Genomic DNA, 13,945 nt, shown 5'->3' with positions numbered 1-13,945 from the left:
TCTGTCGCCTGGGGATCAGTCGTAATCCCAGGAGATCTCCAGCCATCACCTGGAGGGCACCTTTGGGATTCCGGCGCAGGGTGGTGGGCACAGCCACAGAATGGCTGCCACAGGAGGCAGAGGCAACCACAAATGTCGGGGAGCGAGGTCGGGCATAACTCTCTGAGGATCTCGTCACCAATTCAGGCAGGAGTTCTGTTTAACAGGATGCCTTTGGATCTGCACTGCCAATCAGAAGCCCTACAGGGCACAAGCCCCGCCTGGCCCCGCCCACTTCCTAGAAATACCCGGTGGGCACCGGGAGAGGTGCTGGTGTGAGCAATGGTGTCCACGGGCCCCACACTGAGGAACCTCGCTCTACAGGGCGTGGCTCCCACCCACCCTTTTATTGTGCACACGAGTTACTAGTGTGGGCACCGGGAGAGGTGCTGGTGTGAGCTATGGTGTCCACAGGCCCCACACTGAGGAACCCCGCTCTACAGGGCGTGGCCCCCCCCCTTTTATTGTGCACACAAGTTACTAGCTGGGAGTTCGTTTGGCTGTGATTGTTTAATTCTTTTTAACTTTCTCAGTTTTGTATGGTGTTGTTATTGAGGAGTAGAAAAATTCAGGGGGGTCCTTCCATTTTATTCTGGGAACTTAAAAAAAACTTTTCTGACAGAAAAATTAGGACAGTTTGGGAAGCACTGACAAAATTCCTGTGAAGTATTTCCTCTTTTTTCTTTTGGAATGAGTGAAATGCTTTTTAAAATAAGGTTTTACTCAGAAGGCATAGCGTGGACATTTTTATGTAAGACGATCCACAACACTGGATAATGATAATTCCAACTGTAGACATAGACAGCATGTTATCAAAGATACATTATCGTTTACCTGTGAATAATTATGGCAACAATCAATATGCTATATTGTGGTTGATCATAACGCATCATTAAAGAGTTTTCAGTGTCATTACATTTAGTTTGGTGTCCAGATATGCTGGTACTGCTGCTGCGAGTCTCTGGGACTCCTCTGCCCTTTCTTCTTCCAGCCAGTGGGTGGGTTCGTCAAGAGTTTTCTGTTTTCAGCATGCCACACTTTATCCAGCGTGTGTGTGTGTGTGACTGTGTGTGAAATGCAGTCAAATGGCTTCCAACTTCTGGCGACCCAATGAATGAATGACCCCCAAAGCATCCTCTCGTTGGCACCCTTGCTCAGGGGTCCTGCGAACCGAGGGGCCTCCTCTGTGGCTCCCTGGACTGAGTCCCTCCATCTCCTGTTGGGTCTTCCTCTTTTCCTGCTGCCTTCAGCTTCTCCTAGAATTATGGTCTTTTCCAGCGAGGTTTGGCTTCTCATAATGTGACCAAACTACAATAGCCTCAGTTGATTCATTTTAGCTTCTAGGGAGAGTTCAATCTTGATTTGATCGAGAACTCACTTGCTTGTCATTTTGGCCGTCCACTCTCTTCCAGCACCACCTTTCAAATGAATCAACCTTCTCACTGACCAGCCTCCCTGGTCTCAGTCTCCTTCTGATTCCTTAGTTGCTTTACAGAATATATACTTGCAATTTTCCTTCTAGAAAACAAAGGCATTTATACTTTTAAATTCCATAAATATGCTAAACGGTGCAATTTTATATGCCAACTAAGTTATAAATGCTGTGTTGTATGTTGCTAAAGCCGTAAAATAAGTTTAGGTTTGATAGGAAAGTTTTAAGTACTGCATATATTTCAGTTTCCCCCAAATTTCCTTTTCCCCCATAGCTTCAAGATTTCTGGAAGCTTTGCACCTCTACTTGTTATGGGTTTATGATTGTTAGCTGCCTCATGAATCTAAGGGCTGAGAAGGTGAGGTGATTTATTTTAAAATACAGGGGAGATGGGCAGAGAAATGAGAAAAGTGTTGTGACATAAAAATGCAACGGTTCCTTATGTTTTTACTGAAATTTAGGGAACAGTGTTTTACTCATTTTCTTATACTTTAGTATCTAATTGTGTCTAATGTGGTTTATGATATACTAGGAAAAAGGCCCGTTGTGGAAATAAATACAACGACCTCTAGAAAGAGGCTCTGGGCGGGTGCCCTGGCCTTGGACACTCAGTGTCAATTTGCTGTGGCAACCTCAGCAGGGTATAATGACACTGAGTCCACCATTTTCTCTAGAGGAACTGATCTTTGCTACCTGAAGAACAGTTGTAATTTTGAGGGATCGCCAGCCCTCACCTGGAGATTGGCAATGATGGTTCCCTAGAAGGGAATAGTTGGTTTGGAAGGTGGAGTCTATGGCTTTCCCACCCTTCCTGAAACCTCACCCTCTCCAGGCTCCATCCCTCACATCTCCAGGAATTTCCCACCTGGAGTTGGCAACCCTATCTCCTTCCCAGCCAATCATCAACCTACCTTTATTTCCTCCTCACTCTTCAGCTTTCCACCCCCCACACCCCTGCAGCCTCTCCCGTGCTCTGAAGCCCTGACTGCTACGTCACATTGGCTGTCATATGGAGGCCACCTCAGCAGCATATAAGGATACAGAGCCCACCATTTTCTCCAGGGAAACTGATCTCTGCTGTCTGGAAAGCAGTTGTAATTCTGAGTGATCTCCAGCCCTCACCTGGAGATTGGACACTGTTTACCTCAGAACAGCAAAACTGGTTAGAATGTTAGAGGCAAAAGCCAATCAAGTCGCATATGCAAACGGCCTCTGTGTTCCGAGGCAGAGGCCAATGAGGCCGCATATGCAAACGACCTCTGTGTTCTGACTGGCTGTGGGGGGAAAGGAAGAGCAAACTGTTTAGAATGTTGGAGGCAGGCAAAGCAGCCAGTGGATAGGGAGACCCTCTGAATGACAGATCAGAGAGCGAACTGATTTTGGAGCGTGTTGGAATGTTCAGGGGAGTCCATGACCAAAACAGAATTCTGTATACCGGAGGATGAGCACTGCTTCTGGATTTTGCTTCTCAGCTGGGAAATCTTGCAGAATAGAACCTATGAGAGCAACCCTACAGCAGGTCTACTCAAAATCCAGTTCAGGTCTATACAAATGAAAGTGTTCTCTGGACTGCAGCTAGGATTGCCAATCTCCAGGTGAGGCCTGGAGATCCCCTGGAATCACAACTGACCTCCAGACTACAGAGATCAGTTTCCCCTGGAGAAAGTGGCAGCCTCGGAGGGTGGGCTCCACAGCATCCCCTCCCCACTGAGCTCTCTGCCCCAGCCCCAGGCATTCCACAACCCAGCGTGGTCACCTCTGCACGGCACTGTTGGGCGGGAAAGGGGATTGGCTTCCCATGACGTCACAGCCAGGGTTGCCAGCTCTGGGTTGGGGAATGCCTGGAGATCCTGGGGGTGGGGACTGGGGAAGGCGGGGACTGGGGAAGGGAGGAGCCTCGCTGGTACACGAGATGCCCTACAGACCGCCCTCCGAGGGGCCCTCTTCTCCAGGGGACCTGATCTCTGCCCTCTGGGGATCAGTTGCACCCCTGGGAGATCTCCAGGAAGCACCTGGAGGTTGGCAATCCTACTAACACCCTTCTCATTGACAAAAACCCCCTTCCCTCCCTCCTACATTGCCCCATAGATGCGCCCTGGATGGCTCCACAGGACAGTTTCTGGCAGGGAGCTGCAGGAAACAGGGGGGGGCTGGCAGGAGCCGCCATGCAAAGACCTCCATCCTGGCCCCCCCCCCCCCCCACAACGGGGGGGGGGGCTGCTCTCCTTCTCCACCTGTCACTGGGGCAGGTCTCAGCCCTCGTCAGACTTCATCAACGCCTAGAAAATTAAATGCTTGCTCACTGATGACTTGTATCTACCTGATTCCAACCCTCCTTGTCAACTCTAAGTAGAGGTTTGCAGCCTACTAATCACTAGGTTTTGATTCTGATCTTTTGTTTCCCCAAAGCCAAGGCTGGGGAAGTTCCCCCCTCCCCAGGTCTGAGAGAGAGGAAAGCTCATTGTACAGATTGCAAGAGAACAAAGCTCTTGGTATAAAAATTATAACATTGCATGCGGCACTTTCCCGCAGGCTGCCCCCTCATCTCTTCCTCCTTTGGACCTGTCGTTCTTCACAGTCCCCCTCCAGCCCTCCTCTGCTTTGCTTTCCTCCCACTTTTCGGCTGGGCTTTCTGTAATCTGGGGGTTTGTTTTCCTTCTGCTGAATTGATCGGGACGATTCCTGTGCTCCCGTCAAGCAAAAATATGATTTCCACAATGCTTTGAATCAAGCATGTCCCTGACGGCGAGCTCAGCACAGGGACTGTTTTATTCCTCAGAATGGCCTGCTCCCAGGTCGTCTCCGTTGGCATCCCCAAGAATTTCACGGATGAGAAAGAGCCATCCTGGCTGTTTGGTAATACCCCTGTTTAGTATCTATTGGCACAGCAAAAGCCTGCCCTACCAGCACTAGTAAATTGTTGCTGGTTTTCTTAAGATACGTATAATAGAACGTTTAAAATTCACAATGGTCCAGAGTTAAGGTTGCCAACCTCAAGGTGGGGCCTGGAAATCTCTTGGAATGACAATTGATCCCCAGGTGGCCGAGATCAGTTCTCTGGGAGAAAATGGCTGCTTTGGAAGGTGGACTCTGTGGCATTGGACCCTGCTCGGCTCCCTTCCCTTCCCCAAAACCCTAACCCTCCCCAGGGTGCACCTCAAATCCACAGAAATGTCTGAACCCAGAGCTGGTAACCCTAAACAGCATGAATAAGGTTGCCAACCTCCAGGTGGCATCTGGAGAGCTCTTGGAATGACAACTGACCTCCAGATGACAGATCAGTTCCTCTAGAGAAAATGGCTGCCTGGGAGGCTGGACTCTATGGCATTGCACCCTGCTCGGCTTCCTTCTCCTCCTAGGGTTGCCAGGTGGGGGATTTGGGGGGCGTGAAGGCAGGGATGTCATTGACATCACTGGTGATGCTCTAGTTTGAGGGCAGAACTATCTGGTCTGTACCATAGAGAGTCTTGCCTTCAACACCAGAGCGTTCCCGACGTGACGATGTCACTTCCGGGTGGGGAGGGGATGGACCCTGTGGGAACATATGGCCATCAAGTCCCCCCTCCAAAGGATCCATTTTCTCCAAGGGAACTGATATTTGTTTCAGTCATAATTGCATGCGTTCTCCAGGCCCCACCAGGAGGCTGGCAACCCTATGGTTAGCTCACCACAGGTTCCCTCCCCCAACTGTTTCCGTGGGCTCTTGAGATCCATCCTCTGCTGTGATTGTGAATGATCCACGCCTGCTGGAAGGGCATCACTACCTATTTTGGTTGCGTCTCCTTTTCTGTCTGTGCCCCTCAGCACCATACAGAGTGCCTCTCCCGTGGGGGGGATTGGGCCTTTTCTTAGACATTTCTTAGCAAATGAAAAAGCCCCTGAAAAAGTGGGCTCTCACACATGAAAGCTGATGCTGCTATGGTCTTTAAGGCCTGTTCTCTATCTTGAATCCCCACCGAGACCAGGTGTCATACTTGCATATGAATCACAGCTCAGCAGCTTAACCTTTTCAAGACTTCTTTCTCTCAGAAGTATGGTAATGTTTAAGAATGTCAGAGAATGACCAAGAAGACTGTCCTATTACTTCTTCAGGGGATAATTGTCTCTCAGCCTCTAGAGAAAACGAGACAATGATTAGAGGACTGAATTACGTAGAGGCCATGCCGTAGGGGGGTTGTTCAGTGAGAGGTTGCCTTATACGAAGCCAGATCCTTTGTCTATCAAGGTCAGTCTTGCCGACTGTGACTGGCAGCGGCTCTCCAAGGTCTCGGGGAAAAGTCTTTCCCATCCCCTGCCACCCGGCCCTTTCAGCCGGAGATGGTGGTGATTGAACCTGGGACCTTCTGCATGCCGGGCAGATGCTCTGCCAATTGACCCACCATTCCTCTTACCAGCTCACCCTTCAATGCGATGCATACGTGCCATACCATCTCAGCAATGCCCTTTGGCTGTCTGCATCAGGCAGACAGGTTACTCTCTATGCAAAAGAGGTAATGGTAACAGATCTGACATCAAAGATGGCAACAGTCAGAAAACAGTGGGATAACATTTTAATCTCCCAGGGCAACCTGCCACTGACCTGAAAGTCACCGGCCCCTGCCACACGGCAGGGGGAAAGCCTCTAAAAGCGCAGCTTTTAAAAGCCGCGCCAAAGTTGAGACGCCGCGGCAATCCGACGGCCCGGCTTGCGGCGCGTCATCCGGATGAACCACCTTGGTAGGTGGTTCACTTTTGATGCGCCGCAGCCGGGGAAAGGGCCAGATCGGAGACGGGAACGCCACGCCAGCCAGATGTTGGCGTGGGATTGCGCCCGTTTGCTCCGTCTCCAATCTGGCCCACTCCCGGCCCAAAACGCCTCGTGTGAACAGGGCCACCATTATTCAACAAAGGAAACCGAAGATGGAAGCACAACATAGTTGAAGTCTACGTCTCATTTCAGGAAATGGTTTCCACCCACTACACAGATGTTAATTTGCTCAACAAGTAGGGTTGCCAAGCTCCAGGTGGAGCCTGGAGACCTCCCAGAATTACAACTGGTCTAAAGATTACAGAGATCAGTTCCTCTGGAGAAAACAGCAGCTTTGTAGGGTGAACTCTATGGCATTACAACCTGCTGAGGTCCCTCCTAGGGATGGGCATGAACTGGCTGATGAACTAAAGTTCGTCACGAATTTTGGGCAGTTCATGGTTCGCAAAGCAATGTTTGCAAACTGAAAAACCATCATGAACTTCCATTAATTTTGGCACAGTTTGTGGTGGTTTGTGGCAGTTCGTGAAGAGCAGAAATCAGGATTCTACCCTTGCTCCCCTGCTTTCTGCTCTTTATGATAAACAGCTGAGTGGCAGTCTCGCCACTCAGCTGTTTGGAAACTCCTGCTTTCTACTCTCCACAAAAAGCTGCAGGAAACAGAAAGCAGGGGTTAAAACTGTAAATGGCTCATGAAAAGGTACAAACTGAGTCATGAAACAACCTCCTGTATGGGTTCATAGTTCAGCAATGAACTGACCCGCATGAAAAGGTACGAACTGAGTCATGAAACAACCTCCTGTATGGGTTCATAGTTCAGCAATGAACTGAACCGCAAAAAATTCCAGGAATCTCCCAACCTGGGGTTGGCAAACCTAAAAAGTCTGGGAGATAGATCAAGATGGGTAGCCGTGTTAGCCTATATCTGTAGCAACAGAAAAGAGCAAAAGTCCAATAGCACCTTAAAGATATCTGAAGAAGTGAGCCGTGACTCATGAAAGCTCATACTTGGCCACAAATTTTGTTAGTCTCTGAAGTGCTCCTGGACTCTGGCTCTTTTCTACTGCAAAAAAGGCTAGGAACGTTTTGTTATAGCTCTTGGAATGATTTTATGTTATTTGCTGTTGTGGATGCCTTCATCTGCACAGACCTTTGCATAGAACTACCACAGACCATACTACTTGGCTATCATGGCTACTAGCCATTGTTGGACTGCTCCTCCACGAAATTGTCAAAACCTTTTCTTAAAGTGAGCAGCTTTGTCACATTTTATGCAAGTGAATTTCATTAGATGTTACGGGAAGAAGTAATCTTTTTTTGTTAGTCCCAAATCAATTGCCAACCAATTTCATTAAGGGCTCCCGAAGTTCTAGTATTAGGAGTAAAGAAGATTTATCTCTCCGTCCAAGTCCTCCATACCATTCTTCATTTCATCAATCTCTATAACATCCCTGGGGTTGTCCCTACACTAGTGGCACAATCCTAAATCAATGGGGTTAGAAGAGTATAATTTAGGATTGCATTGTAAGAGTCCCTGGAATGCCTTAAGGTTGGGGAAACCCCGCCTCCTGGCTCAGTAGGGCTTCAAAGATGCCCAGACGGCGCCATCCCAAGCAGAGCTGCACCCTTCTTAAGTCCATTGAAGCTTAAAATGGGTGTGATTCTGCTTAAGGTGGCACAGAATTATTTATTTGATTCGTTTCTCCCCAATGGTGGTGTACATCATTCTCTTCTCCTCCATTTTATCCTCACAACAACCCTGTGAGGTAGGTTAGGCTGAGAGTGTGTCACGGGCCCAAGGCCACCCAGTGAGCTGCCGTGGCACCAGTGGGGATTCAGACCGGCCTCTCCCAGATTCTAGTCCGACACTCGTAACGGCTGCACCACGCTTGGCTCTCTCCGGCACAGGGAATCCCCACACATGCTCTCAGATTCCTTGATAGGGAAAGTGGTTCTACGTGTTGATTCTTTTGGCTGCAGTCTGGCTGAAGGGGCAAACCGGGACCCAGCCCTGTTGCCGCCACACCACAGACCCGTGGGAATTGCCTGTTCCCTCTGCAAGTGAGCCTCGGGCGGCCCTCCAGGGCCCGCTGCAGTCAGCACAGCTCAGCAGCAACAACATCGCCTTGATCTGAAATCTCTGTTACCTCCAGAGGCCTGCTGATGCCAGGCAAAATTCTAGAAAGGGAACCCGATCAATAGCTCAAGCTGGGCCATTTCCCCCTGGCTGCAGGGGTACCAACAAACCTCCCATTTTCTCGCTCATAGGAATTGCCCAAACACCTGGCAAGCTTCACAACATGTCTGTGGGCCGATGTCATGTATCCTCCAACTATCCTGACTCAACCTGGACTATCATAGCCCAGGGGAATCATTGTACTCTAATTTTCTGTTACCTTTTAATCTTGATTTCAGTTTTCCTCTCCTCTCTGAATGAAACAAGCAAGGGATTGGTTTTTAAAAAATGGGAGTAGACTTTTGAGGGGCAGGGCATGACCTAACCATACGGGAAGCAGGGATGCCCTCTGCCTCAGAATTCTCTCCTGTCCTCTCCGTTGTAAACGTGTCCAGCAGAAGACGCAGGGCTTCTGTCAGGGAGAGCTTTCCTGAATGGTTTCTTTATTCAGTTGCTTCATGTGTGCCTGGCCTTTTCTCCCCCAGTGGGGACCCAAAGCGGCAGGCTCCTCTCCTCCATTTCACCCTCCCAACAACCCTCTGAAGGTTAAGAACATAAGAACATAAGAGACGCCAATGTTGGATCAGGCCAAAGGCCCATCCAGTCCAACACTCTGTGTCACACAGTGGCCAGAAATACCAGTGCCATCAGGAGGTCCAGCAGTGGGGCCAGGACATTAGAAGCCCTCCCACTGTTGACCCCCCCCAAGCACCAAGAAGACAGAGCATCACTTGCCCCAGAGCCCCTAGCTATACCTTGTGGCTAATAGGCTGCGGATGCACAACTGGGCCCAAGGCCACCTAGCAAAAGCTCCCATGGCAGGGCGGGGATTTGTCCCTGAGCTCCTCAGATTCTAGTCCAGCACTCTTCTCACTGCACCACGTGGTGGTCATGAAAAGTGCCCCCAAGTCCGTCCTGGTTTCTGGAAGCCTCGTGGGGTTTTCAAGGCAAGAGACAAACAGAGGTGGTTGGCCATGGCCTGGCTCTGTGTAGCAAACCTGGACTCCCTGGGTGGCCTCCCATCCAAGCACTGACCAGGCCTGACCCTGCTTAGCTTCCAAGGTCTGACAAGACGGGACTCGCCTGGGCCATCCAGGTTAGGGCAATTACTACACCATACTGGTGAAGATTGTCTGGAAAGGAGGACGGGGGAAATGGAATGAAATATGCTGTGTTCTGGTTGCACATATGAGAGGTATGCTCTGCAAAGAGGAGGTGTAAATTTTTCTCCATCTTACAGAATGCTAGACTTCAAGGGCACCCAGTGAAGTTGATGGGCAGTAGATTCAGGATGGATAAAAGGAAATACTTCCTTACGCACAGAGTGATTAAAATGTGGAATTCACTGCCAGAGGATGTAGTGATGGCCACAGGAATAAACAGCTTTAAAAAGGATTTGATATTTCCTGGAGGATCGGTCTGTCAATGGCTACTAGCCGAGGTGACTAAATGGAACCTCAGCCTCTGAATCCCAGAGCCAGGAGGCAACATCAGAGAAAGGACTCAGCCTCTCTGCCCTGCTGTTGGACCTCCAGAGTAAATGGTTGGCCACGGTGTGAGACAGGAGGCTGGACTGGATTGACCATTGGCCCGATCCAGCAGGTCTCTTCTTATGTTCTTATGGTCAAAAGAGAACACAGGATCCATGCCTCGAACCTCCTGAATATGGGGAGCAACTTGTCGCTGCTTAACAAAACTCTACTGTTTTGTGTTCCAATTTGCATTCATGTTATCAGCATGTTTGATCTTTGTTATCTGTTCACTTCATGAGATGGGTTTTGTAGGGTTCTCCTATTAATTAAAAAATTATGAACTATATCTCAAAAAGGATATTGCAGAACTGGGGAAAGCATAGAAGAGGACAGCCAAGATAATTAAGAATTCAGAGCACCTTTCCTTTTGAGGAGAGTATGGACAGTTTGGGACTTTTCAGCCCAGATAGCAAAGGGGGGACATGATAGAGGCTTAAAAATTTATGCGTGGGGTGTTCTCCCATAACACTAGAACTTTGGGGAGAGGCGGGATTCAGCGCGACTGGAACGGGTGCTCCGGGAAGAGCTCCCGGGTGCTGGCTGGATCGTCGGCTCCTTTAGGAGGGTTTGGGGACTCCCGAACTGGAACGAGCTTCCCGTAGAGAAGCTCTTTGCAAGGGGCTTGATTTGGACCCCCTGCAAGCGGCAGCAAGAGGGTGCAGGGTCCAAATTTGCCCCGATGCAGGAGCCGGCTGAGGGCACCCATGTCAGACATGGGCATGCAGTCGTGACTGCCTGGCGGGAGGGGACAAGCTGGAACCTCATCCATACCATCGATGAAGTATAACACCGAAAGTACATTGTAAAGCAACATCAGACGGCACAGATAGATTTCAAATGGCGCCAGAGGCTTTATTCTCAGATACAACTGAACTTATAAGCATTGAATTGTTACAGGTCTCCTTAAAAAAACACACTAGAATTTTGGATCACCCAATGAAATTATTGGAAAATCAGATCAGGACAGACAAAAAAAATTTTATTTACTCAATGAGTATTTAAACTGTGGGAGTTCCTTGCCAATGGAGGTAGAGATGACCATGAGCATGGGGTTACAATGGGGTTAGATAGATTCATGGAGGATAGATCCATCAATAGCTGTTACCCTAGCTGGGGATGAAATCTAACAGATGTCATACTCATGGTTGCTTGCTGCCTTTCCCTCATTTGTAAAGAACAGAAAGAAGAAGAAGAAGAAGAAGAAGAAGAAGAAGAAGAAGAAGAAGAAGAAGAAGAAGAAGAAGAAGCAGCAGCAGCAGCAGCAGCAGCAGCAGCAGCTTACTACTGGAAGAAATCTCAGAGCGGCTTACAGTCACCTTCCCTTCCTCTCCCCACAACAGACACCCTGTGGGGTAGGTGGGGCTGAGAGAGCTCTGAGAGAACTTGTGACTGACCCAAGGTCACCCAGCTGGCTTCATGTGGAGGAGGAGTGGGGGATCAAACCCGGTTCTTCACCCACAGCACACTTAAAAATTAACCGTAATGTCTCAGACTCCTTCCAACTAAAACGTGGAACTAGGCAGGGCTGCCTCTTGTCTCCTCCCCTCTTTGCTTTGAGTATCGAACCCCTGGCTAATCTCATAAGAATTGATGCTAACATCACAGGAATTCTTCACAAAAAAGATTTCAAGGTGTCGCTCTTCGCGGATGACATGTTGCTCTTTTTAACCAATCCACTTAGGTCTCTTCAAGCGACTTCACAATGTATATATCGGACTTCAGCTCTGTATCAGGATTGAAACTCAACATTACTAAACCGCACATCATACCACTCAATTTAGATCACAAACTGATATCCGATATTAAGAATTCCTACTCATTCTCCTGGGCCACTGAAGGCTTGCCATAGTTAGGTATTAACCTTCCAGCAAAATTCTCTGACTTATTTAGACTGAATTATACCAAAATGGAGAAAGACATACAAACAGATCTAGCGAGATGGCATAAGATGAATTTGGCATGGATGGACAGGCTGAACATAATTAACGCGGTTGTGCTGCCTAGATTCATTTTCATTTTCAGGACCATCCCAATAGCAGTCACCCCCCAACACATCTCCAAAAATGGCAGAAAGTGTTATTACAATTCTTCTGGGCATATAAACACCACAGAATCAAATGCAACACTCTATTTAGAAATTCTAACAGAGGGGGGATTAGTTTTCCTAACTTACAACATTATTACAAAGCTATTAACCTAGCACAAATAATTAAACAATTACATTCTGATTCTAACTCTGATCAAGTACATTTAGCAAATGCCTACTCAACACCGTTTGAGATCCAGGAATGCACATGGCAAGCACCATCATGCAGGCCAAAGATAATTAAGACTAATCTGATACTTTCAACGCTGCTGAACACCTGGGATCACTTAAGGTCTAAATTATTACCACCAGTCTCAAGACATCAATCATTTCTAAACGTTATCCATTTTTTCTTTGCCATACCATAGGTATGCATGCCAACCAAATCTGCAATTAAATCCTTCTAATGCCAGTATCTTACTATTATCTAAACGTATCCATTGTTTTATCCACGTTAGGCATACTGCCTCATGATAAAGTCTCAAATTTGGTAATTGTAGTCCACCTCAAACTTGATCAGGTACTGAAACAACCCCTTACTGCATTAGAAGCAATTATAAGTATAGCTAGAGCAACATTAAAAGGGCTGATCTCCAAAATTTATAAAATAGAGGCTTCACTGGTCAGTAATACTCAGTTGTCCTATCAAACTTTGTGGCACAAAGAGTGCAAAATTAACATATCAGAAGAATCCTGGAACCAAATCTGGTCCTCCCTGCCGTTTCACTCAAAAATTGCCTCAATGAAGCTCCAAGCATTTAAAATTCTAGCACACTGGTACCTCACCCCACACAAATTGGCCCATATGACTCAAGCTTATGATCCAAGGTGCTGGAAGAAATGTGGTAATAAGGGCACTTACCTACATTGTTGGGTAACTTGCCCCAAAATACTGCCTTTTTGGGAGGCTGTATTAACACAAATCAAAACATTCCACAATACAGAAATTTTACCTAGTCCTGAACACCTGTTTTTGAACAGTTGGGCAGTTCATGGCTCTGCTCCCTCAATGGTAGAAAGGGTCTCCATATTGCTGTTTGCAGCCAAAACGGTCATTACCCCCCGAGACGGAAGAAAGAGTCAGAAAACAACGGTGGATGAAATAAGGCCACTTTATTAAATATTAAAGTAACAGCAAGGGCAAACATGAAAAACAGCGGCACGGCAAGGTTAACCGTATAAAAGACCCCGGGTTGGAGCCAATTGTAAGTCGCTTGCAAACCCAGCCGAGCCAATGATTGGGATGCACCTTCAGGAGCCCTCAAACACCACCACACAGCCAGCACTGAGTCTCCGTCGTGGCCAGAGGTCATTTCGGGGGGGATCGCGGGGGATCGCAGTTCCCCCGGGTGAGGTACGGGGGGCGGGGCACATGACGAAGCCCCGCCCCCTGCTTCTGGCCACCCTGCTTCCGGCCCTCATTCAGCCAGGATGTACTCCAGGTCATCCCTGGCTTGCCACACAAGGGCCTTCCCTTTCAGGAATCCCAAATCGTTACCTCCCAGGTGGATAACCAACACATCTGGCGGCAAGGCAGAACTGTCCTTAAACAGAAGAGGGTGGAGGCCCGGCCAACATAGGCCCCGGCGCCCTCTCCACTCAACCGTAGCCCACTGGCTGAGGCCCAGTTGCGAGCCAATAGCCGATCGATTGGCCCGATGAGCAACTGAGAGAGGTGAGCGGAGCCAGCCTTTAAGAACTGCACTGGCTCCGCTTCCCCCCTTGGAGTTGAGGCTGCACCTCATGAGGAGGCAAACGCAGCCCCTAGGAGGCATGCCGTCGGCTGTCTCCTGTGGGGCCGGATTGCCACCCACTGGAAAACGACAATAACACCCACGCTTTCACAATGGCATAAAAAGTTGTGGGATTTATACATAATGGCAAAACTCTCGGATAACCATACACGCTTTGACAAGATCCCTGCTCCTACCAC

Source organism: Gekko japonicus, unplaced genomic scaffold (genome assembly GCF_001447785.1).
Source record: "Gekko japonicus isolate JY-2015 unplaced genomic scaffold, Gekko_japonicus_V1.1 scaffold2104, whole genome shotgun sequence".
NCBI lineage: Eukaryota > Metazoa > Chordata > Lepidosauria > Squamata > Gekkonidae > Gekko > Gekko japonicus.
The sequence above is the reverse complement of the archived record's forward strand: the minus strand, read 5'-3'. Positions refer to the sequence as shown.